This window comes from Triplophysa rosa, unplaced genomic scaffold (genome assembly GCF_024868665.1).
Source record: "Triplophysa rosa unplaced genomic scaffold, Trosa_1v2 scaffold254_ERROPOS399912+, whole genome shotgun sequence".
Classification (NCBI taxonomy): Eukaryota; Metazoa; Chordata; class Actinopteri; order Cypriniformes; family Nemacheilidae; genus Triplophysa; species Triplophysa rosa.
In genome coordinates, this window is record NW_026634274.1 from 1 (window position 1) to 27213 (window position 27213).

At 45.9% G+C, this 27213-nt stretch overlaps 1 pseudogene; it reads right to left on the reverse strand.

Annotated features, from left to right (window-relative positions):
- Positions 1 to 117: 117 nt before the first annotated feature.
- LOC130550214 (uncharacterized) lies at positions 118 to 25673 on the reverse strand (annotated as a pseudogene).
- Positions 25674 to 27213: the final 1540 nt, after the last annotated feature.

Genomic DNA, 27213 nt, shown 5'->3' on the forward strand with positions numbered 1-27213 from the left:
ACTGTACAGGCTTCAAACAACATGAGGGTGAATTCATTATGACAAAAATTGGCATTGTTTTTGGGTGAACTATCGCTTTAAATCAAACTGTTTTCATTTGTAAAGTTCCTGAATTACCTGCTGTAGTTGAGGGATCAGATGTAGTTGAGACAGGATCTGTTGTAGCTGAAGTATCTGTTGATGTTGTGACGTCAGTTGCAGGTGAGGTGGGATTTTCTGAAGTACTGCTGTCTGTTGTAGCTGATACATCTGTTGTTGTGGCAGTGTCTGAATGTGAAGTATGATGTGTTGTGTTAAGAAAATAATTGTTAACAGGGATCTGCTTTGGTTGTGACATGAATCACAGATTAAAGAAAGTGAATAAAGCATGGATTGAAATATTGGAAAGTCATAATTGTAGTTCAGAGTTGTTTTTGTTTGTTTTATCTGATTGTCATGTCAACACGTGAATTACCTGCTGTAGTTGAGCGATCAGCTGTAGTTGAGACAGAATCAGTTGTAGCTGAAGTATCTGTTGATGTTGTGATGTCAGCTGCAGGTGAGGTGGGATTTTCTGAAGTACTGCTGTCTGTTGTATCTGATACATCTGTTGTTGTGGCAGTATCTGAATGTGAAGTAGGATGTGTTGTGTTAAAATAATTGTTATTGAGAGGAATCTACTTTAGCTGTGACATCAGTCATAGAATAAAGCAGTAGAATTAATCCTTCTGAAATCCTTCTGGCCCACCAGGACCACTCCAGGTCACAAGAGTGTATGGAGTGCGGGCGAGACGGTAGCCTTCTCGCGCCCCTTAGGAACCTAATGACCAGGTCGTGCTGTCCCAGAGACTTTCCAGCAACTGGGTCGTGATGAGCGGCATTGGAGGCTACATAAACTTTCACTGTGGAAGGGGAGAGGTTACTCTCCAGTCTCTCTTGAGGAAAGGACAGCACATTCCTGATTGAGCAACTCGGCGGGTCTTCTCTTTGAGAAGAGCACCAGGATGAGAAGAGGCGCCACTTATAGGTGTATAGCCGCCTAGTGGCCGGGGCCCTAGCCTGAGTGATGGCCTCAACCACCGCAGGGGGTGGGCCACTCAGGATCTCCTCGTCCCGTCCAGACATGGAAGTTCCAGAGGTCTGGCATGCCATAACGTGCCCTTCCCCTGGGAAAGCAGGTCCTTCGTCAGGGGGATCGGCCAGGGGGAAGTTGTTGTCAAGAGCATTCGCTCCGAGAACCAAGTTATGTCTTCCAAGTTGGGCTAGTATGGCGCAACTAGTAACACTTGATGCTCCTTTTCCCTGACCTTGCACATGGTCTGTGCAATGAGGCTCACTGGGGGGAAGGCATACTTCCGCTTGTCCCGCGTCCAGCTGTGCGCTAGAGCATCCGTGCCGAGGGGGGCCTCGGACAGGGAGCATCATAGCGGATAATGAGTGGTGTCCATGGGGGCAAACAGGTTACCTGAGCCTGCCCGAACTGTACCTAAATGAGCTGGACTGTGCGGGGGTGGAGTCGCCACTCTCCGCGAGGTGTCAACTGACGAGAGAGCACGTCGGCTGTCTGGTTCAGGTCGCCTGGGATATGTGTGGCTCGCAGGGAGCTGATCACCTGCTGACTCCACAGGAGGAGGCGTCGGGCGAGTCGTGTTAACTGCCGTGTGCGAATGCCACCCTGTGGTTGACATACGCTATGGAAGTTGTGCTGTCTGACTGGCCCAGCACGTGCTTGTCCTGCACGAGAGGTTGTAGGCAGACTCTAGGCAGTTGATATGGCAGCGCAGGCGGGGGCCCGTCCATCGCCCCGACACTGCGTGCCCGTGCACACCGCACCCCAACCCTGCAGGGAGGCGTCTGTCATCACCACAACACGCCTCGTAACCTGTCCGAGAGAGACCCCTGTCCGTAACAAGGTCATTGAAGACCAAGGGGTTAGGGTGCGTCGGCAGAGAGGCGTAACCATGCGCCTGCTACCGGTGTGCCACGCTCTCCAGGGAACTCGACTCTGTAGCCAATGTTGGAGCGGTCTCATGTGCATCAACCCGAGGGGTATCACCCCCGCCGAGGATGCCATGTGTCCCAGGAGCCTCTGAAATTGTTTCAGGGGGACCACTGATCAGGCAGTTCAACACTGACTGAGCGCGTTCTGTAGTCAGACGCGCTGCCATGGAGACAGACTTGAGTTCCGTACCGAGAAAGAGGATGCTCTGCACAGGGGAGAGCTTGCTCTTTTCTCGGTTGACCTGTGGTCCCAATCGATCTAGGTGCCGGAGCACTAGGTCCCTGTTTGTACACAACAGATCTCGCGAGTGTGCCAAGATGAGCCAGTCGTCGAGATAGTTTAGTACCCGCACACCTCTCTCTCCGAGGGGAGTGAGGGCGGCTTCCATGATCTTCGTGGAGACTCGTGGGGACAGGGACAGACCGAAAGGGAGGACTCTGTACTGATATGCCCGCCCTCGAAGTGAGACATGAAAGTAAGCGTCCTTCAGGTCAATTGCCATGAACCAATCTTACCAATCTTGACATCTGATAGGTGCCAGGATGCGCCTCTGTGTGAGCATCCTGAATGGCAGCTTGAGTAGGTTCCTGTTCAGGGTACGCAGATCTAGCAACTCCCGCCTTCTTTGGGGACGATTAAGTACGTGAAAAACATTGTGAATCCCATTGAACATCTCGGCTAGAGGGACGAGCACGATCGCTTCCTTCGCCAGAGGGGTGGCGACCCTGGCCCGAAGCATGGGAGCATCCTTGCCTCTGACTGCGGTTGAGAGGATGCCCCGAAACTTGAGCGAGCATCTGGCGAGTTGGATTGAGTAGCCGAGACGGATCGTATCCCGTAGCCACCGTGACGGTTTGGGAAGCTCTTGTCAGGCTCCCAGTGACCGAGACAGGGGTCAGGGGTACGATCTGCTTCATCGACCTCCCAGGGGGTGGTTCGATGGCTGGCAGTGCGGATCCCTCACCGTTGGGAGCCCCTAGGGAGGAGATCGGCTCTGCTGACTTACCTGCCTAGCACAACACACTGTCGATTGAGAGTGCTGAGGGCTGCTGATTATCCTCGACATTGGGTCTCGCCGTGACGCAACGTCGAGTTGCCGAACACCGTCATGTAGAGGGTGAGAGCGGCTGTGATAAACACCCAGAGAGAGAGGAAACTCTTAAGAGAGTGGGCTATTGGGATGGGGCAGGAACCGTCCCGGATCGACCACCCAGCGATGGAATGGCTTCTGAAGCTCTGCGTGTGGTCCAAGTAGAGGCGCAGTGTGCGTACTGGACACAACACGGAAGGGTTGGGTGTTCCTCCCCGGTGGGGAGCGCCTGCAGGTTCACCGCCTGGTCTCTAGGGGTCCGTGGCGGGAACTTTGGGCACGTAGCCGGGCCGGGGTCTCAGGATAACGTGAGAACCATCGGGCCTGAGTTCTAGGCAATCTGTGGACACGGAGGATGCTTGTAGGTCCCCTACCCTCTTGGAGGTGAGCGCCATCAGGAGAGCCGTTTTCATCGTGAGGTGATGAAAAGCGGCATCTCCGAGGGGCTCGAAGGGGGGCCACATGAGGCCTGCCAGGACCACCCCAGGTCGCAAGAGGGTATGGAGCGCAGACGAGGCGGTAGCCTTCTCGCGCCCCTTAGGAACCCAATGACCAGGTCGTGCTGTCCCAGAGACTTTCCAGCAACTGGGTCATGATGAGGGGCAATGGTGGCTACATACACTTTCAGTGTGGAAGGGGAGAGGTTACTCTCCAGTCTCTCTTGAGGAAAGGACAGCACGTTCCCGATCGAACAACTCCGTGGGTCTTCTCTTCAAGAAGAGCACCAGGACGAGAAGAGGCGCCACTTATAGGCGTATAGCCGCCTAGTGGACGGGGCCCTAGCCTGAGTGATGGCCTCAACCACCGCAGGGGGTAGGCCACTCAGGATCTCCTCGTCCCGTCCAGACATGGAAGTTCCAGAGGTCTATTCTGCCATAACGTGCCCTTCCCCTGGGAAAGCAGGTCCTTCGTCAGGGGGATCGGCCAGGGGGGAGTTGTTGTCAAGAGCATTAGCTCCGAGAACCAAGTCCGGTTGGGCCAGTACGGCGCAACTAGTAACACTTGATGCTCCTCTTCCCTGACCTTGCACAGGGTCTTTGCAATGAGGCTCACTGGGGGGAAGGCATACTTCTGTTTGTCCCGCGGCCAGCTGTGCACTAGAGCATCCGTGCCAAGGGGGGCCTCGGACAGGGAGCATCATAGCGGATAATGGGTGGTGTCCAGGGGGGCGAACAGGTTACCTGAGCCTGCCAGAACTGCACCCAAATGAGCTGGACTGCGCGGGGGTGGAGTCGCCACTCTCCGCGAGGCGTCAACTGACGTGAGAGCGCGTCAGCTGTCTGGTTCAGGTCGCCTGGGATATACGTGGCTCGCAGGGAGCTGATCACCTGCTGACTCCACAGGAGGAGGCATCGGGCGAGTCGTGTTAACTGCCGTGTGCGAATGCCACCCTGTGGTTGATATACACTACGGCAGTTGTGCTGTCCGACCGGCCCAGCACGTGCTTGTCCTGCACGAGAGGTTGTAGCCTCTTCAGTGCAAGTAGCACAGCCAACAACTCTATGCAGTTGATATGCCAATGCAGGCGAGGGCCCGTCCATCGCCCCGACACTGAGTGCCCGTGCACACCGCACCCCAACCCTGCAGGGAGGCGTCTGTCGTCACCACGACGCGCCTCGTAACCTGCCTGAGAGGGTCCCTGTCCGTAACAAGGTCATTGAAGACCAAGGGGTTAGGGTGCGTCGGCAGAGAGGCGTAACCATGCGGGGAACTTGACTCTGTGCAATGAGGCTCACTGGGGGGAAGCGTACTTCCGCTTGTCCCGCGGCCAGCTGTGCGCAAGGGCATCCGTGCCGAGGGTACCTCGGACAGGGAGTACCCAAGCGGACAATGGGAGGAGTTCGGGGAGGCAACAGGACCACCTGTGCCTGGCCAAACTGCACCCAAATGAGCCGGCTGCGCGGGGAGGGAGTCGCCACTCTCCGCAAGGCGTCAACTGACGAGAGAGCACATCGGCTGTCTGGTTCAGGACGCCTGGGATGTGTGTGGCTCGCAGGGAGCTGATCACCTGCTGACTCCAGAGGAGGAGGCGTCGGGCGAGTCATGTTAGCTGCTGTGAGTGAAGAAAACGCCACAGCAGCTGTGCTGTCCGACCGGACCAGCACGTGCTTCCCTGCACGAGAGGAAGTTCCTCAATGCAAGTAGCACAACCACACAACTCTAGGCAGTTGAATGCCAACGCAGGCGGGGGCCCGTCCACCGCCCCGACACTGCTCGCCCATTGCACACGGCACCCCTTAGGGTGTGTCGGCAGAAAAGCGTGTGACCAACGCCTGCTGCCGGTGTGCCACGCTCTCCAAGGAACTTGACTCTGCCGCCAGTGTTGGAGCGGTCGTATATGCATCGACCCGAGGGGGGGCCACCCCCGCCGAGGATGCCATGAATCCCAGGAGCCTCCTGTTACAGGGGGACCGCTGACTGTCTGATCTCAGGCAGTTCAACACTGACCGGGCGCGCTAGTCCTCGCGCCCACACCTGGGGGTGAGCGGGGCCGCTCGTGAGGACAGAGTCGAGTTCCATACCGAGAAAGAGGATGCCCTGCACCGGGGAGAGCTTGCTCTTATCTCAGTTGACCTGTGGCCCCACCGATCTAGGTGCCGGAGCACCAGGTCCCTGTGTGTACACCACAGATCTCGAGAGTGTGCCCAAACTTGAGCCAGTCGTCGAGATAGTTAGTACCGTACACCTCTCTCCCAACGGGGAAGGAGGGCGGCTTCCACGACCTTCGTAAAGACTCGTGGAGACAGGGACATACCGAAGGGGAGGACCCTGTACTGATATGCCCGTCCCTCGAGCGCGAACCGTCGGAACGGCCGATGTCGAGGGAGGATCGAGACATGAAGTACGCGTCCTAGGTCGATTGCCACGAACCAGTCCTGACGCCTGACGGACGCCAAGATGCGCTTCTGCGTGACCATCCTGAAAGGCAGCTAGTGTAGGTGCCTCTTCAGAACACGCAGATCTAAGCTAGGGCGCAACCCTCCGCCTTCCTTAGGGACAATGAAGTACGGGCTGTAAAACCCGCTGAACACCTCGGCCAGTGGGACGGGCTCGATCGCTCCCTTCACCAGAAGGGAGGCGACCTCCGCCCGAAGTACGTTGGCATCCCTGCCTCTGCCTGAGGTAAAAGGACGTCCCGGAACTTGGGCGGACGTGTAGCGAACTGAATCGCGTAGCCGAGACGGATCGTCTTCCTCAGCCAGCCTGACAGTCTGGGGGCTCCCAGAACTGTGACAGGGGACTAGAGGTTGATCTGCTTCATCGCCCCCGCGGAGGGTGGTTCGATGGCTAGCAGTACGGATTCCTTGCCGGGGGAGGCCCCCCGGGGAGGAGATTGGCTCTGCCATATTTCCTGCCTGGCGACTGCGCAGCTCAACGCACTGTCTGACTGAGAGTGCTGAGGGCTGGTGTTTATACTCGACATTGCGCTTTGCCATGACGCAACGTCGAGTTTGCCGTTCACCGTCGTGCAGAGGGTGAGAGCGGCTGAGGTAACCCAGAGAGAGAGGAAACTCTCCTTTTTGAGAGTAAGTGGGCGCCAGCCCCCCAGAGGGGGTCAGCAGATGGAGGGACGGGGCAGGAACCATCCCTATCCGACCTACCAGCGCTGTGGCTGGGGTCGGGCCCAATGGTAGCCTCGATCCCCCTGAGGTGATCCCATGACAGCCGCTGCCCGCGGCTGCTGATGGGGCGATGGTCTCCTCTTCGCTGTCTCCTCCAGGTCACTGGAGGGTGTTGAAGAGGACCAGGGCTGCTGGGATGCAGACAGTGCACGGAACTCGACGGCCGAGGCGGCCGAGTTGCGGCACGGAGGACTGCTTTTTACTGCCGAGAACCCTCCACAGTAACACCAACCAGCCCCCCCTTGCGAGATGGGTACGTCGAGAAAGCGGACCTTCTCAGCGTTACTCATCTGTGCAAGTATCGGCCAGAGGAGTTCCTCATGGACCACAAGTGTGGACATCGTCCGACCCAGGGCCCCCGTGGTCACCTTGGTCGCCCGTAGAGCAAGGTCGGTGATGGCGCGGAGTTCCTGCATAAGCGCTGGGTCAGTCTTACCCTCGTGGAGCTCTCTCAACGCCCTGGCCTGGCAGGAGCCATAGCGTGGAGAGAGGAGGCAGCTTGGTCCACCGCAATGTAAGCTCTCGACACCAGAGATGCCAAGACACCACATGCTTTGGACGGGAGTCTAGGTCGAGCCCCCCCCAGGTGGCCGCCACCTACGGGCACGAGTGCACCGCGGCGGCATACTCCACCTGGGGGACACCGACGTATCCTCCAGCTGTCTCAACCTCGAGGGAAGAGAGGGTGACAGAACTTTGTTTGACGTGAAACGTGCCGGGAAGGGGCATTCCAGGTCTTACAAAGTTCCTCATGCACCTCCGGTAAACACGGCACTAGGGGGGCGATGCCGGGAAGAGGCAGTGCGGGCACTGCAACCCAACACTCACGGCGGCCCGGGAAAGCATGGCTGACATTTCGACGTCCGCTTCTTCCTGGGCTCGACCCCCCGAGGGAGGGAGCCCGAGGAATCGTCGGAGTCGGATAGCAGTACGTCACCCCCCGATGCTGCAAGAGACATCTCATCATCACGCATCGTGTCCGAATACGTGATTGAGGAATAAGACGGCGGACCGTCTTTTTTGGGGAACGGTCAGACGACGAACGAGGTGTGAACGGTCCGTGAGCCGTGGCTGGGGATTATCGCTCACAGTAATCCTCATTCACCCTCGCTGCTTGCCATAGCGGACGGCAGGGCCGTAGACGTCTCTCCGCCACGGACGGGGAGCAAACGAGGTGGTGGCTCGGCTCCCGGGCAACACAGCCACCTGTGACGCAACGTCTGAATCGTCACCGCCCGCAGTGCGGGCAGGACGTATCCACAACGTCTGCCCCAGCGTACTGGAAGCAGGCATTGTGTCCGTCCCTCTCCTCGACGAGTGTCCCAAGAGAATCTCATCATCACGCATCGTGTCCGAATACGTGATTGAGGAATAAGACGGCGGACCGTCTTTTTTGGGGAACGGTCAGACAAGCGAAACGAGGTGTGAACGGTCCGTGAGCCGTGGCTGGCGGATTATCGCTCACAGTAATCCTCATATCACCCTCGCTGCTTGCCATAGCGGACGGCAGGGCCGTAGTCCTGCCGCCACGGAACGGGGAGCAAACGAGGTGGTGGCTGAGTCCCGTGGGAACACAGCCACCTGTGACGCAACGTCTGAATCGTCACCGCCCGCAGTGCGGGCAGGACGTATCCACAACGTCTGCCCCAGCGTACTGGAAGCAGGCATTGTGTCCGTCCCCCTCCTCGATGAGTGTGTTGCACCCATGAGAACAGCGGGACAAGCCACGCTGGAGAAATTTGCTCTTTTAGAAAAGGAAATTTGCTCGAACACCTCCGGAACTGCCGAGACGCCCAGGGGAGAGTCACTGCAGGAAGGGACCGTCCGCTGTCCACGTCGTAGATTCCAGCAGAAAGAATGATCACCAGATCGTAGAGAAGCTCATCAGATGCGTAGGCTCTGAAGAACAAAAGGTGAATGAATGAGCACGCCGGCTTCCCTCTTATACCCGGACATCCGGGGAGGAGCCCGGCATGCAAATTTCATTCGCCAATTTTCATTGGCCTTTTCTAAATACTCAGAAGATGATAGGTTCTCAAGACAAACCCCATTCTGTCGGTTCGACACACCCTCACGTCGATGATTGTTGACCGACATAGAACACGGACAAACGCGGAGATTGCTCTTTTAGAAAAGGAACCGCCATTACGTAACAACCAAGAATACTGCTTAACTATTGACGGATGTTCCATAAAACCCTCGTCGTCAGCAAAGAATCTTGGCGTTCTATTCGATAGTAATCTGTCATTTGAGAGCCACGTCGCCAACACCTGTAAAATTGCGTTTTTCCAATTTAAGAATATATATAAACTGTGTCATATGGTGTCAATGTCAGATGCAGAGAAGTTAGTTCATGCATTCATGACATCAAGACTAGATTATTGTAATGCACTGTTAGGTGGTTGCCCTTCGGGCTTATTACAAAAACTCCAACTGGTCCAAAACGCAGCTCGAGTTCTTACACGTACAAAAAAGTATGAACATATTAGCCCGGTTCTGTCAACCTTGCACTGGTTACCAATAAAGCATCGCGTTAACTTTAAAATCTTGCTTATTACCTATAAAACCCTACATGGTTTAGCTCCTCAGTACTTGAGTGTTACAGTCATTCACGTGCATTACGCTCTCAGGCGTCGTGTCAGTTGGTAATACTTAGAATTTCAAAATCAAGTGCAGGTGGTAGATCCTTTTCCTATCTAGCGCCTAAACTTTGGAATAGTCTTCCCTGCACTGTCTGGGAGGCAGACACACTCTGTCAGTTTAAATCTAGACTAAAGACGCATCTTTTTAATCTTGCATACACTACACTTCCATAATATAAATCCTCTGAGGGTTTAGGCTGCATTAGTTAGATCAACCGGAACCAAAAACACAACTGATGTACTTGTTGCATCAAAGAGTGCAGAACAGTACTCTACTCTCAGCCAGTCTTGTCTCATTGTTCCAAGGTTACCACAGCGAGCAGGATGCAGTTCATGGCCTGACCTGATGGTAGATTCAATTAATCGTATATGAATTTCTTTTGTAAGTTTTATTTATTTTTATTGTTCTTGTGCAAGTGTCGCTTGTGCAGCAGCAGCTTTTCAGAGGGAACTGTAATCCCCTGGTTGGCTGGGTTTCTCTGAGGTTTTTTTCTTTATTAGTGCATACTGTTTTTTTGCCTTATTTGCCTGGCGGCAGGGCTGCTTGGAATTAGAATTTTAAAGTTTTCTTAATTCAATATGTGCATAGTTGTGGGTGCGTGCGTGTGTGTGTGCGTGTGTGCGTGTGTGTGTGTGCGTGTGTGTGTGTGTGTGTGTGTGTGTGTGTGTGTGTGCTTGTCTGTCTGTGTGTGTCTGCGTGTGCGCATTTGTGTGTGTGTCTATGTCTACGTGTGTTAGTACGTGCGCATATTGTGTGTGTCCAGTGTTTTGTATGTGGGTATGTCTGTCTTCTGTGTTTTCACCTTTTTCTTGTTTTTACAGGTATAACTTTAATTGTTTTGCTTATAGTAAATATGTCTCATGTACAGCTGCTTTGTAACAATGTAAATTGTGAAAAGCGCTATATAAATAAAGTTGACTTGACTGATATTTTTGCTCGCAGTGTATTGATTCACATGGCACATTGAAGGTCTCGGAACCATGACTGATTTGAATGACCATTTGACAGACAGGTAAAGCAACCAACCACCTCTAACCACACAATAACAGACGTGCATTCAGCAACGTGTCATTATTTTACAACAACACTGTTTGAGTTTATGTCATGAACATCACATACTTTTAAGAATCCAGAGTTTAGTCGAAGTGCTTCAAGTTACGTGTGCCATATGCATCAGATGTTCAGCCAACAGTCCATGGGCGTGACGTCTGAGACTACAGTCTTTTTTTACTTTTTACTTGCAGATTTTGGATGCCAAAATATTTTTCATTCAAATGTATTTCATGTTTAAAGATCAGCTGAGGTCATCTCACTGAGAGACTTTGATTCATATCAAGACACATACAGTATTTACTTTCCATTAATCGCAATGATTGTTGGATAACAATCCTAAAGACACTGCATTGTTTTTTAATGTTTGTAATGTAAAATGTAAAAATAATGTGTTTTGTCACAATGACTTATGATACATTCAGTGTTGACATTATGTTCGCAGTGTTCAGACAGAAGAGGACCACACTTTCCAGCCGTTGTATTTATTACTACATGATTATATTTTTCAAGTGTTTTTTGTTGTTTTTGTTTCTTTCTGTTTCCTCTGTGTTCAAGTTTGAAACAATGCACATAGTGAATTAAACGCACGCCTCCGATCTGAAGCTCTGGAAATCCCTGAACGACGCTGATGTTCTGTTGATGAAGGGTGAGGTTCTGTAGACCACACAGACGGAGAGAATATGACCGATCCCTGACGCACGCCGTGAACACACACTCATACACCACAGAACACATGTGAAAGAACAGTCCTGCTGAACACGCTGTGTAACTGGTATAGAAAAGCCACATGAACACACTGCCATCGACGGGTGAAATATCACATTGTCAGCTAAAGACAAAGGCAACATTCATCTCTTAGATTACACAGTTTTAATGATGTAATCTGTTGTAGCAGGATAATCCTGTACTGCTTTGACATAGAAATAAGTAAGTATATTTTATTCTTTATCAAACAAGAGCCTCACGGAGTCTTCAGATAAGTGCATTTAACATTATATTTCATGTAAAACATCATTGATCAAAAACACTACTGATCTACCTTTCAGTTACTGTTTGCTAATAAGAACCCTGAAAAAACTCTGAAATCTTATACTTTTTAAACAGCCTTGAAAATAAGTAAACAAACATCCTGTGGTTTGCTGATTTATTTTGCATTCTGTCTGGTGTCTGATGTGTGTATGATTTAACAACGCTCTTGTTTCCTCTCCTTACAAAAAAAATGTATTAAAAAGCACACAACAAAATGGGGAAATAATATGTAATGTAATGTATGTAATCAACAAAAACAGTAATGCTAGACTTTTCAAACGTAATCTCATTGAAGTATTTGGTTTTAGGAATGTGATGGTTTAATTCAGATGACATGGAATCAGTGAGTACACAACACTGGTCTGTTTTTATCCAATGCTTAATCATGTGACATGTAAAGTGTTGGATCCACTGATCTTTTACTGCCATCGTGTGTAATGTACAACAATCTACACTTCAGAGTCACATGTGAAACATCACCATCAGGTGGCGCGCCGCGTGAGATAGTGTGCATCCACATGACCGCATTTTCTTTTAATATAAAGTACATTTTTTGCAAACTTGTTTTTTAAAACCAGGTATTGATTTAATTTATGTTATCTACTGTATGTATACCTGCTGAAACCCAGATTCCGAACAACACCCACAATAACCATTATTATTTCTTTGATGGTTTCTGTTGTTTTCAGCACATCATTGTGTGTCGTTGTACAACATATCTCTTCTTATAATGTTTATAAGTGCCAGTAAAATCTTGTTGGAGCCCTCATTTATTTTTACACATTATAGGGAGTAGAGATCATGTATTTTTGTATGCAAAACCCTGAAGCGAGTTAGACGGGTACGTTAGACGTCATCACACATATAAAGCTCACAAATAATGCAATATGGGCACAAATCTCTTAAAACATAGATGTAATTCACGGAGTAATTACTCACCAGGGAACACATTTTCAATCAAGTTTGAAAGAGTTGTCGGAGACTTGGTGGTGGTGACGTTGATATCGAGTGACCTTAAGTGTAGTCTGTTTATAGCATCGTGTTTACTTCTGCACTGTAAAACTTTTCGCTGTAAGTTTACAGTAAAATACTGGCAGCTAAACAGCATTTACAGTACTGGACTGTAATTACCAAATACAGTATCATACTGTTATCCTACAGTAATCCATTTAATTTTACGGTATTATACTGCATTGTCTACAGCCATATATTGTATTTTTCAGGGCTTACTATATTTATTACTTTTAATACTGTAATTTAAGATTTGATAATCATTTGATATATTATACTTTTATTTTCATAACATTTGTCAAAAATACTACAAATAAACACAACATACTCAGTTTTAAAACTTATTTTGTTTAAAGCAGATGTCAGAAAAATGCCTTTCATGAGCTTGTTAACTAAAATGCCAGCTGACATTTTTTATTACAAAACATTTAAGGTGGTGCAGTAAACAGTTTTAAATTAGGTTAAAAGTTCACCCCTTAAATTAGAATTGCTCCATAATTTACTCATCCTCATGCCATCCTAGGTGTATATGGCTTCGTTTCATAAAGAATATAAATTAAATCATATCCTGATAGTTCTTAGATTTGTAATGCCATGAACAGGGTGTCTGTTAATGTCATTATACATGTGTATGCAACATAATGATGACTAAATAAGCTCAAAATATTAATTATTTTCTCACAAATGTATCAGTTCACTTTGGAAGACACGCATTAACCCCTTGGAGTCTCGTGGATTACTTTTATGATGGATAGATGTGCTTTTTGGAGCTTCACAACCAGTAGTGGTTTTTGGCACGGGCGAACCCGGGCAGCTGCCCGGGCGGCATTTTTTCATGATACATGGGGGGTATCATAATACATGATAATAATCCTATCTATCATTTCACTGTGTGAGGAATTGGCAAATTGGCGCTCCTGCTTGCTGAGAAGGTGCCGTGCACAGAAGCTGTGTGAAATGACTAATAAAAATAGGTAATACAAAACGATTATGTGGTCACCATTAGAGTTTTCACGATGCGTCATCAATCAATTACAGCACATGGCTACAGCGATTCAGGGGTGTGATCAACTTGCATTAAAGAGCTTTATTTTTATTATTTGTTATTGTTTATTATTTCTAAAGAAGAATCATTTTTTCTCCAGCAAAATCTGCGATTTCCATTAGGTTCAATAGCAGTGCTTACTGTCAATGCCTCCAACATGGCCAACTTCCGGATTGATGACGCGTCGTCAAAACACTCTGATGGTTTAGTCTTGAGTTCTGGGCCATGTTCAAACTCAAACCGGTGCGCAACGTTTTGCTACGGTTTCCGGGTTGAATGACACGTTTCCTGGAAACGGTTTTCAATGGTGTGCAACAGGATTTGAGATACGTTTTCTCTTGTTTGGTGGGTGTGTCAAGAATGTCAGCCCAATCAGCAGCAACATGTATATAACCCATGCGGTGTTAAAGAGACAGCTCGCACAATGGGTCCAAGTAAAGTCGTTTAAATGTGTCCGCTGCAGCTCGGTATACGCAACAATTGAAGATATTAGAAGAGATGTATTTTGCAGTATTCAACACATATTTATACCGATGTAGCGGTTTTAGCTAACGTTATTATATTGTTGAGCAAAGCTCACCAAATATGGTTCTCCACCAGATCTTTCAAGAACATATCCATGAAATGAGTTATTTAAAACATCAATTTCAGTCAAGAAATTAGGTTAGTTTAGTTTAGTGATCAAATATACATATTTTACTGTCTCTGATTAGTAATATAAAGCATAACAATACTTTCCATAAGTAACGTGACTTTACCAAACAGGATTTAGAGCAAAGGTAGCGTAAATCGAAACACAGTAAAAGGGACCAAGTCTGTGAGCGTGAATACAGAAAACCCATCACAAATGAATATATATGGTTGTTTATTAAACTCTACTCTACATGATAACAAAAACAATGACGATCGCATAAAACAAACAAATAGCGTGGAGGGAGAAAGAGTGAGAAGAGTGAGAGAGAGAGAGAGAGAGAGAGAGAGAGAGAGAGAGAGAGAGAGAGAACTTTTAACACACTTTATTAAAACGTTTCCTAAAAACAAGCATTATCCCCCAAACAAAATACAACATAATGTAATCAGGGAAAAGAAAGAGGAAGAAAAAAAAAAAAAAACCTATAATATCATAACAATACAAATAAATAGAGCCTAGCAAACACACATCACCAGTTAACAAAATCTCCCCATCTTCACAGAGAGACAATAAAGCTCCATTAATACACTACTTGAACTCAAATTCAAGAATGTTCTAGATTCAACTCTGGTCGAATTCTAGATTCGAGCAGATTAGTGAACAGTTGAAGAACATTGATATTTCGCCCTTCAGCAGCCAGCCTACAAGACTTCCAAACGGCTAGCTTGGCTTGGTCAATTACAAAATTTGCCACAGTACTCTGCTGGTTGTACGTTTTTGAATATTTACAGCCATACACAAAAAGTGTCCTGTTAAAAACAAAACCCAATCCCTTAAGTATTCTTTCCAGCAATGTAAACAGCGGATCCAATCTAGAACATTCAGTAAAAGCATGGAAAACCGTTTCTGGTGCAGAACAGAAAAAGCAAGCTGCTGAAACATTAGGATTAAACTTGGCAACGTGGTTGTTTTTTGGCAAAGCACAATGCAGTATTCTCCACTGTAAATCCCCAGACCTTTTAGGAAGTGGGCCTTTATAAAAAAGCTTCCAGGAAGGAGAAAGATCAGCAGAAACTGTTAAAAAATCCCTCCATTTTGTACCACATCTATCCTTAATGTTCTCAAAATAATCTGCTTTCACACAAGTCATATAAAGTTCTTTTTTTCCTGCTGTCTGGAAATCAAAATCTTGCAGCCTTTTAAAAGTTAACAGTTTCCCTTTACGATCATCTTCTGAACAACAGACTCTTGGGGACACAATCAACTTGGGAAAAGAGCAATTGGAGGAACCTCCTGACAGAAAACAGTTTACAAACTGGAGGAGTGAGGGGGGAAAGGCTGCTTTCAACCCCTCTATGAACCTCTCTACTGTTCTGATCGATCTAAAACCCACTTGACCACAGATGTCCACTATTGACCTCCATGTTCTGGAGGAAAAATCAACCAAATGTGCCACTTTGGTCAATCCTCTTTTCATAAAAGATTGCACCATTGTGTTAGATGTACAAAATTCATCACCTAAAAAGGAATTATGAAACAGTGGCTCATTTAGGCCAAAATCTTGATATTCTTGCCCAAGTATTTTAAAAAGTGCCCAAGATTTTACCACTGAATCATAAAAGGTCACATCAGACATAAAATGTGCACCCTGACAAGCCATTAAAAACAGCTGTATATCAAGACGAAACCCGCCAAAAGTTCTGAGCAAATCCAGACCAAAGGACACCCATGACCTGAATTCAACAGGGTACAGTAAGTTTTGAACAGTCTTTAACCTCATGGCTTTGACCTTGGCTGTTAAATCGATCAACCCCTGACCCCCTTCATTGACTGATAGATACGGAACCGCTGGGGGCAGCCAATGATAACCTTCCCAAAAGAAGTCCACAAAAATCTTCTGCAAGCGTTGCAACAAATCTTTTGGAGGGTCCAGCACACTTAAGCGATGCCACATCATGGAAGCTGCCAAATTATTCACAATAAGCACTCTTCCCCTGTATGACAACTGGGGCAGAATCCATCTCCATCTCTGCAAACGTCCAGAAACTTTTTTAAAGATGCCATCCCAGTTCTTTTGCATAAACTGATAAGTTCCGAGGAAAACCCCCAACACCTTAAACCCATCCATACTCCAGGAACATTGCTGAGGAAGTTCAGGAGGACCCCCATCTTCCCATTCCCCCAGTAAAAAAGAAGCACTCTTTTGCCAATTTATTCGTGAGGATGAGGCTTTCTGGTAAGCCTCAAGAGATTCGCTTAAATACTTAATGTCTTTAACAGATCTAACAATAACGGTAACGTCATCAGCATAGGCACTAAGTTTAACAGTTGTCAAATCTGTGGTGAATGGGCACACTGTTGAAATACCACCCAGTTTATTCCTCAAAGCTACCAGTAGTGGTTCAATAGCAATAGCATAGAGAATCCCTGAAAGCCCACACCCTTGTCGTATGCCTCGGCTTACTTTAAAAGGTCTTGTAAGACAACCATTGACTTTTACTATACACATCAGTGTACACAGGTTTCACACAGGAAATAAGAACACATCCAAAACCAAAAGCTTTAAGACATTTAAAAAGAAACCCATGATCAACCCGATCAAATGCTTTCTCCTGGTCTAAAGAAACGAAACCAATGTCAAGTTTATGAACTCGAGCAAAAGAAATCAGGTCTCGAATCAGAAAAATATTATCAAAAATGGACCGGTCTGGGATGCAATATGACTGATCCGCATGAATTATTGAAGAGATATGAAGCTTAATCCTGTTTGTTAAAGTCTTAGAGAGTATCTTGTAGTCACCTCTGAGTAATGAGACGGGTCGCCAGCATCTGATGTCCTCGAGATCACCTTTCTTGGGTAGTAGGGTTATCACGGCTCTCCGTAGACTGACTGGTAGTGTGCCTTTTTTTTTAGACTCTCTATAAAAACTAAAAACAAATCTTTTCCAATGACAGACCAAAACCGTTTGTAAAATTCTGAGTTTAATCCATCCAGACCTGGAGCTTTGCCGGAGGACAATTCCTGAACCGCTACAGACAAGTCATAAAAGGTGAACAGATTTTCAAGGCTCGCTTTTTCCCCTTCTGAAAACTGTGGTAGGTCCTGAAGGAGTAGGTCAGCCTTCTCCTCATCACAGGGTTCTGCCCTATAAATATCTTCATAAAAAGTCAGTGCATGGGAAATAATCCCATGACTATCGGTAATTTTTCCACCGTCAGGACGTTTCAAGCAGCATAAGATATTTTCTCCACAGTCTGTTTCTCCAAATTGAAGAAAAATGAAGTTGGAGCATCCATATTGTTAAAAGTTAAAAACCGGGCACGGATCAGTGTCTCTTGGGCCCTCTCCTCCAGCAAATTCCGCAGAAGGAATTTATTACATTCCAAGGCCTCTGTAGCCTCCACAGAGTCTCTTTCAAGACTAAGATGAAGGATTTCCTGCTCAAGCTGTGCCAATTTATTGTCCAGGATGCTCTTGTTGTAAGCAGAATAATTTTGTCAAAACAGTTTAATTTGAACTTTCCCGATGTCCCACCACTGGCTCAGGGACTTATACTGTGTTTTTCTCTCTCTCCAGACCTCCCAGAAGTGAGTGAAAGAGTGCACAAAGATGTGATCCTGCAACAACCTACTATTGAATTTCCAATAAGGATGCTTAAAAGTGCTCTGTGCGGTGGTGACATTAACAGACATTAAATGATGATCAGATAAGGCAGTAGGAGAAATGCAGCAATTAAAGAATTTATCTCTTGCACTTTTTTGTACATAAATCCTATCCAGCCTAGCCCCAGATACCATATTGGAATTTATTTTTAACCAGGTGTATTGTCTATCCAGGGGGAAAGATTCCCTCCAAACATCTATGAGATTATGATATGTGATCAAAGACCTAAGCACATCAGCTGATTTATTGTGGGGTTCATCATGTTTCCTGTCTAGAGTGTGGTTTAGAGTACAATCTCCAGCCAGAACAATAATCCTGTCACGTGAAACATCGCTTAGAACCATCTGAAGTTTTTCAAAAAAGCAGATTCGTTCTGAACCAACGTTGGGGGCATACACACCACGAATTGTTGCATCAACGCTCAACAGACGACCAGAAACCAGCTCAAAAACACTCAGAGATAGGTCTTTAAACTCAGGTGCCAGCAGTATAGCAACCCCTGCACTCACACTCGAGCCATGACTCAGTATAGCCTGCCCTTTCCATTCAGTCATCCACTGAATCTGATTTTTAGCATCAGTGTGCGTTTCCTGCAGAAAAACTACACTGGCGCTCTTTAACATTATATAGTCAAAAAGACAAGCTCGTTTTACAGCATCACGACATCCATTGATATTAAAAGAACTAAGTCTTAACGGTGTCATGAAAGTGTAGGTAAAGTAAACACTCAATATTAACAATCCATAAAGATGGGTCAAAAGTAATCGGGTCATATTCATTTTTTACTGCGTGAAAGCAGGGAACTTCTGACACTGCAGAGCAGCTTCTTAAGGCGGTACCTTTTAGGTTTGTCAAGTTCAGCAAACGTAGCCTTTCTCATAGCCATAGTGCAAGACACTAAGAACAGTTTTAAATCCGGAAAATAAGACTCAATTTTTGGTTTGCGAGCCCCCTTCGTGTCATCAAGGAATTTTTTTATTTGCTGAACAGAGTAATAATTGATCTTATACCTTCAGAGGCAGGTTTTGAATCCCTTGCGTCATTTCCACTGAACTCAATATCCTCGTATTCATTATCCGAATCATCCATTTGAGAATTTGTATCCATGAGCTCTTGAGATGAGATATCATTCTGACTCTGTGTAATTAAATCATCGGTTGTTTGAATGTCAGTTTCGTCAGGTTGCGTTTGTTTCTCATGAAGCGTAACGGTCTCAGGCACAGACTGCGAGAAAACCTTTCCAGTGCTCTTCTCTGCCAGCGGAACAGAGGGCATATGACTCGGCCCGGCCACCTCTTCAGCAGCCTTCTCCGGGCCGTCTTTAGAGGCAACCCGCACCGGTCTCACCTCTGGCGAGTCAGCCGGCGCAGAAATCGCTCCGATCGGCTGGGGTTGCAAAGCCACAGCGGCCGCAGTAACATCCGCGCCGTCTCCCGCTCACTGTTCACTGCATCTGCAGCTGGGGCCACATCAGGCCCCGCTGGCCTGTCCCGGTTCGGGCAAGTTTGCCTAATATGTCCAAATTCGCCACAAATTAAACATCTCATGGACTCAGAGCTAATGAATATTGTATAATCTTTACCCTCAATATTTAATTTCACCGATAGACTTAAAGGATCGCTCGGAGAGTTCAAAATCATAAAAGCCTGACGCCGAAAAGACATTACGTGCTTAATTTCAGGGTTTTTGCATCCAAGCGCAATCATTTTTATGGGACTCACTATTTTACCGTGCCTCTGAAGTATCTGCTCTAAACATTCATTTTTAACAAACGGAGGTACGTTTGATAAAACCACTTTCTTCGATGGACTTGACAAAGGTAAAACGGGTACAAAGGTCTCATTGATTACTAGTCCCGTCTCAATTAATTCATCCACCATTTGGCTTTGACTCAAAAAAATCACTATGGCCTTATTCATACGGGAGGCAGATCTAATATTAGCGCCTCCGACGACCGCACTCACGGCTATCAAACAAACCTCCACCGACACCGCGGCATCAGGCATACATTTGCAGCCATGCCCGAGTGTCAGCCGTGAGAAATCTCTTACATCCGACCCCATTACTCCCACACGCTGACCGAAGTCAGCAAAGGCTAAGTTTATCAACCTACACTAACACAAAAAGAGTTTAAACCTAAAAGAAACGGGAAAGGTAGCTCTCACTTCAGCAGAGAGGTACTCACTCACGCCAACGTTCACTCGCTCCCAGCATGCACTCGCACAGAGAGAGAGAGAGAGAGAGAGAGAGAGAGAGAGAGAGAGAGAGAGAGAGCGATGAGCGAGTAAATCATCTTTAACAAAGAGGCACAGACAGAAGGCAAGTCCTGCCGAAAGTTGTTTGGCTTAACTACGTGGCAGTAGAAGTCCATTGTTCCATCCCTTTCCCCAGGGGGGGAAGGGCAGTCTCCGAAGAGACCGGAGGATGAGACGAAGCCGGAAGAGTAGAGAGGATGACAAGACAAGAGAAGGTTTTCAGAGCAGGCTCGATATTTAACCTCATGAGAGGGCATGCCCACCTGAGTTTGAATCGACCAATCAGAGTTGAGCAGGGAAGAGGTTCTTTGTCCACTCAACAGCTATGCATCCTTATGACCTTCTGGCAACTTTACAAAATATCATTCCCAATTATAACATAATGAAAAGAAAGTGTTCTATGGTCACACAATGTATATATACAAGGAGGAATTGTAAAGACAAACATTTAGATATTAAAAATGGACAGGTTTGAATTGCAACAAGTCATGATTCATTCAGTGGAACGCCAAACAAAGCCTGAATTAAACTTGTATATCTAACTGTGACAGACTATTTAAAATGGCACGAGCGCCAACACACAACCTAGATAGTTAGATATATGTATAGAAAAGGACAGTTTAATCACATAAATTCCTATTGTCAGGGACATTTCTCTGGTTAGCCTCAGATGTTAAGTTAGAGATGAGACAGAGACTTCTCACCAATGCTTTGAAGCATAGGGGTCGTAAATATCCAACAGAGAGACAAAACATTATCAAAACTCTAAAACGAGACCCCTGGAGCCAGGTTTTTGCTATGGTCTTTTGATTATAGCAAAAGAAACCAGGACAAAAGGGAGTGGGGGTTGATGGCTCTTCTTTCAATGACTCCGACCATTTGGCTTATGCTAAATTCTCTACACCGATTTCATCAGGCTGCGAAAATTCTTCAAAAAGAACACTAAAAATGGCCTTCTCAGCTGCCATAGTTCAACTCTTGCGTCATCACAACAGGGTGTTCAACCGCACCACCGTCTCCGTTAAAAATACGTTTTGCAACGTTTTGTCGGGGCTGAACGCAGCCCTGGTTGTGGTGGGGGGGTGGGAAATCTGTTGATTGTTGAGTGCCAAATAAACACAGAGATGGACAGGAAAAGGTCAAAGCCATCAGGTGCCCAATTTAGAAAAAAAGTGTAGTATCTTGTATGGAATCAACAGACTACTACATGATTTGTTGAAAGAACATTTTACTTCAGTCTTAAGTAACAGACAAGACTCTGCATGCATAGCACCTGGCACATCTTCTTCAACCTCCTTATATGTCATACACACCGCAATTAACAATCACCAGTGACACCTAGAGGATACTCCATGATACTACATCCCCTCCTCCTTAAGCTAAACACTTCTTATTTTTACAATGCAATAGGTGTCACTTACTTATGAACAAATCACACAACAAAACTATCAATTAAATGACTTAAGCAATAACATGCATACAAATTATATATGCACACTTTATCAACTATTGCTATGAGAGTCCTTTAGTGATTTGCCTTAAGTAACAAAGTCTTTCAAGTGACCAGGGAAACATCTCTCTATTTCCCAGATCTTCTCGGAGTTGACAGTTGAGTAGTTTCCTTTAGTACCACAGGCACTTCTTTCACTGACTCCTTTTCAGAGATAGACATTTCCTGCTCTTCATGTATAATTACCCTTTCAGCATTTGGCACTGTTGAAGTTTCCTCTTCCTGTACATTTACTGTGATTGGTTCAGCGTCCAGCATCTCCTCGGAACTGCGAGTTATTATTTGATCCACATGCCTTTTCACAGTTTGTCCTTGTCCAAGAGCTGTTTTGTATGACAGAGGTCCTGTACAACTTTCAACAATTGCTGGAATCCATTTCGGTCCACCACTGTAATTTCTCACATATACAGAATGTCCAGTTTCGAAACTTCTGAATTTACAACTTTTATCATGACCTTCTTTCTGTTTCTGTTGTTTGTTTAGGATTCTGGTCGTCAGATCAGGAAGAAGTAAGTCAAACGTAGATCTCAACTTTCTTGACATTAACATCTGAGCTGGCGATAGTCCAGTTGTTGCATGAGGAGTAATCCTTTAAGTAAATAAGAATCTTGCTACTCTGGTCTCCACAGTCTCTTCCTTCATCTTCTTCATCCCTTCCTTGAAAGTTTGAACAGCACGTTCCGCCAGACCATTTGAAGAAGGATGGTACGGTGCTGATGTAACATGCTGAATTCCACTCCTCTTCATGAATGTTTCAAACTCTTCACTCTCATGCAACATGACAGCCCATCTCTGCACTCTTGGTGATCCCATTTGTGGAACTGCTTTTGCATCATTGAACAAGTGGATTAAAAAGTTTATGATCAGTACAGATTGTAAATGCACGAACATACAAGTACTTGTGAAATCTTTGTATTCCAAAAATCACAGCCAAGCCTTCCTTGTCCAATTGCGAGTAACGTCTCTCCGCAGGTGTCAATGTTCTTGACATGAACCCCAACGGTTTTTCCATACTTTCTCCCTTTTTCCGTTGCGACAACACGGCTCCAACCCCATAAAGTGAGGCGTCACAAGCTAGAATTAGTTCTGAGTTTGATGAATAATGGACTATCACTTCTGACGATTTCAGTAGATCTTTACTTTATTTAAAAGCTTCTTGTTGTGATTTTTTCCAAGTCCATTGAATATCCTTTCTCAGCAACAAATGCAGGGATGCAAGTAACGTCGCCAGATTTGGTAAGAACTTATTGTACTAGTTCAACAATCCCAAGTACGCTTTAAGCTCAGTTACATTCTTAGGTTCTGGTGCTTCATCAATAGCTTTCACTTTAGTTCCAGTTGGATGGAGTCCCTGAGCATCCACTCTATGACCCAAATATTCCACTTCATCTGCAAGAAACACAAATTTTCCCCGTTTCAGACGTAGACCTGCTTCTTTCAGTTTCATCAACACTTTCTCCAAGGTTTTCAAATGATTCTCTTGGTTTCCTCCAGTGACTAATATATCATCCAGATAAACAACAACTCCTGGAATGCCTTGTAACAATCCCTCCATTGTTCTCTGGAAGATGGCAGGTGCTGAAGCCACTCCGAACGGTAAACGATTGTATGTGAATAATCCTTTGTGTGTATTCACTGTCAGATATTTCTTAGAATGTTCATCCATGATGATTTGTTGGTATGCGTGACTCATATCCAGCTTTGTGAACTGCTTTCCGCCATCGAGTCTTGCAAAAAGATCTTCCACTCGCGGTATTGGATATTGCTCCAGTGTAGACACTTTGTTCACTGTGAGTTTGTAATCACCACACAATCTTATACTTCCATCTGGTTTTACGATAGGAACAACTGGGGCAGCCCATTCTGCATACTTAACTGGTGATATGATTCTCCCTCAGCAACCGATTAATCTCCTCTTCCACCTTTGGTTTCAGGGCATAAGGTACTGATCTCGGTCTAAAAAATCTTGGTGATGCATCCTTTGGTACATGGAGAGTTGCAATGGTGCCTTTTAACATCCCTAGTTATTCTTTGAACACTTCCTCATGTCTGAACAACACCTGCGTCAATGTCACCTCCTCAGATTGTATCAGTTTGATCTCACTCCACTGTAGTCGTAGTCATTCAAGCCATGGTCTACCTAGCAAACATGGTCCTGATCCTTTTACTACCACCAGGGGCGTTTTCTTCTCCTGTTGTTGGTACTTCACTTGAACATCAGCCACTCCTACAACTTCTAGAGGTTCACCAAATAAGTTCTCAATTTGACTTTTGTAATTTTCACTTTTGGTGATACTGTGTTTTTCCAGATGCCTTTGAACTTTTCCACAGTCATCAAGCTAACACTACTTCCTGTGTCAATCTCAAACTTTACAAGCTTTCCATCTACATGTAACTCGACAGTAAAAGGTGTTGGGATCAGAGGCTAGCACTGTTTGTTTGTCCTTGTTGTGTGTGTGTGCGTGTTTTGCCCGAACATGCATGGGTTGTTTTGGCAGCCGCACGGGTTCACTGTCCGCGTGCATGTGATACACCTGTCGCAGCCCTTGTTAGCTCTCAGTGTTTTCACCTGGTGATCATTAGTTCTCTCTATTTATTCTCTTTCACTCCTCACTACCCTTGTACTATCGTTGACTCTAGTTTCTTTCGTGCCCTGAGCTTTTACACGCCAGCACTGCCCAGTCTTGTCTTGACTTTGATTCTAGTCATTAGATTACTCTAGTCTTGCCTTGTTGTGTTGTCTCGTGTGGATGTACGTCTTGTTTTGTTTTTTCTTATCTCTTGGATTACCTTTTGGTTAAAGTTTTGTCACCCCACACCATTGAGGATCGCTCACCGCTACAGCATCACTCGTAACCGTGCTCTCCTCCTGGGTCAGCCCTTGGAAGTCTACTTCCTCGTCTCCTCGTCTGTCCCCGGCTACTGGTCCGCTCGAAGAGGCGGCTTCGACTCACGGATAGTCCATGCTGCTCTCCACGCTCTCACGGTGGTCATCCTACCCTTCACCTCTGTCGACGCTGCCGTCCAACCGAACACCTCTGCTGACGCTGCCGTCCAACCAAACACCTCTGCTGACGCTGACGTACGCTGGGTCTCCCAGTTGGCCTCGTAGTCAGCCCGGACTATCTGATTCCTCATCTGAACGTCTCTTTGAACTCTTTTGGTGCACTTCGGTGGGCCTTCACCAAATAAAGTCTTGTTAATCCCGCAATTGAATCTGAGTGTTTCTGAACCCTGACAAAAAGGTTTCACTTTCTTCAATTCATCAGTCTTTACACATGCTAAAGTGAAGGTTTCATCGGATTCCTCACTCTCAGTAGTTTCACTCACTCTGAATGCTCGATGTGGACGTACTCCCTTTACTCGTTTTTCAAACGCAGCATCTCCACCCTGTTTGCCTTTGTTGCGACAGGCTTTTGCAAGATGTCCAATCTTTCCGCACACGTAACACTTGTCTTTCTTAAATTGGCATTCACGGCTTTGTGATTCCTTCCACCACATCTGTAACATTCCCTAATGTCTTTATCTTCTCCATGTTCCTTTTCTGTCGTTGATCAAATTTCCTCCCATGAAACGTAACACTGTTGCAGACTTGTTCACTGGTTTTATACTTTAAATCGAGCACATTTTTGCTTGCAGTTTCCGTGGCCACTGCAATTTTAAGAGCAGTCTCAAATGTCAGATTGGTTTCTGAAAGCAAACGTCTCTGTATCCGATCATCTTCAATGCCACAAACAAGACGATCCCTTAACATTTGGTTTAAAGTTGCTCCATAATTACAATCCTGCGCTAAGCAACGCAACTCTGCTACATACTCTGTCATAGTCTCTGTTGGCTTCTTCGTTCTCGAATCAAATTTAAATTTCTGTACAATCTCACTCGGTTGAGGATTGAAATGATCCTTTAGCATCGTTACCAGTTGCTGATAAGACCTTTCACTTGGTTTCGTAGGGATGAGAATATTTTGAATCACACTGTAAGTTTATGCTCCCACAACACTTATGGGAAAAGCTCTTTGCTTACCCTCATAGTCGATTTCATTAGCCACGAAAAATTGCTCCAGTATTTCAGTATACTCCTCCCATGTTTGAACTTTTGCATCAAATGCTGCTAGTGAGCCAATAGTTCCTGTAGCCATGGTTTCTTCCTTTGAAGTCGACGTAAATCCTTTATAATGCTAGTTCCCTTTCTGTCGGTCTCTCGACGTTGTGTCGAACTGACAGAATGGGGTTTGCCTTGAGAACCTATCATCTTCTGAGTATTTAGAAAAGGCCAATGAAAATTGGCAAATGAAATCTGCATGCCGGGCTCCTCCCCGGATGTCCGGGTATAAGAGGGAAGCCGGCGTGCTCATTCATTCATCTTTGGTCTGAGGAGCATTAAGCATCCTCCCCCGACTGCTGGGGTGGGCGGCCAGTGTTGTGGCATGAGGGACACAACGTCTCGTTCCCTCCATCAGGGAACTGAGGTTACATCCGTAACCAAGACATTCCCTTTCTGTCGGTCTCTCGACGTTGTTTCGAACCGACAGAACGGGGTTCCATTGGATGACGCCACAGCACTGAGCCGCGTCACAATCTCTAGCGGAGCAACGTTGACTGGCCTGGGCGAGTCAGACGTAGGCGCTAACGCAAAATTATGACCATCCAGTGGAGAGGAAGGGGCACCCAGAGCTTTACCAAAAAGTTGGGAAGCCCCTGCCACCGGCCGTCACGGGCGGAGGCCTAGTTCTCTAAACAGCGAGAAGCCGCCCGGCACCGTTAGGGCCACTGGGTAAGCATTATTTCCCCCATCGGAAAAACGCTGCAGAGACCACTACCTACCGTAGGGAGGAATTAGTGGAGACACCACATGGTCTCACCATCAGGGGAGAACTCATGGGAAAATGTGCAGACTAGAGTTAACCGCAAGGCGGGAGATGACTTAGTATCTCATAATAATGAGAAACTAAGTCGAAATTTCGATTTAGTAACTCATAATAATGACTTAGTATCTCATAATAATCGACTTAGTATCTCATAATAATGACTTGTTACTCATAATAAGACTTAGTATCTCATAATAATGAGAAACAAGTCGAAATTTCGACTTAGTAACTCATAATAATGACTTAGTATCTCATAATAATGACTTGTATCCATAATAATGACAATCTCATAATAATGACTTAGTATCTCATAATAATGACTATACTATTAGAAAACTAGTAAGATTATCTCATAATAATGACTTAGTACTCATAATAATGACTTAGTACTCAAATAATGACTTAGTATCTCATAATAATGACTTAGTATCTCATAATAATGAGAACTAGTCGAAATTTCAACTTAGTAACTCATAATAATGACTTAGCTATACTCATAATAATGACTTAGTATCTCATAATAATGACTTAGTATCTCATTATAATGAGAAACTAAGTCGAAATTTCGACTTAGTACTCATAATAATGACTTAGTATCTCATAATAATGACTTAGTATCTCATAATAATGACTTAGTATCTCATAATAATGAGAAACTAAGTCGAAATTTGCTAGTACTCATAATAATGATAGTAACTCATAATAATGACTTAGTATCTCATAATAATGACTTAGACATAATAATGAACTTTCTATTAGACTTAGTTCTAAATAATGAGAGCTAATCAAAATTCGACTTATACTCATAATA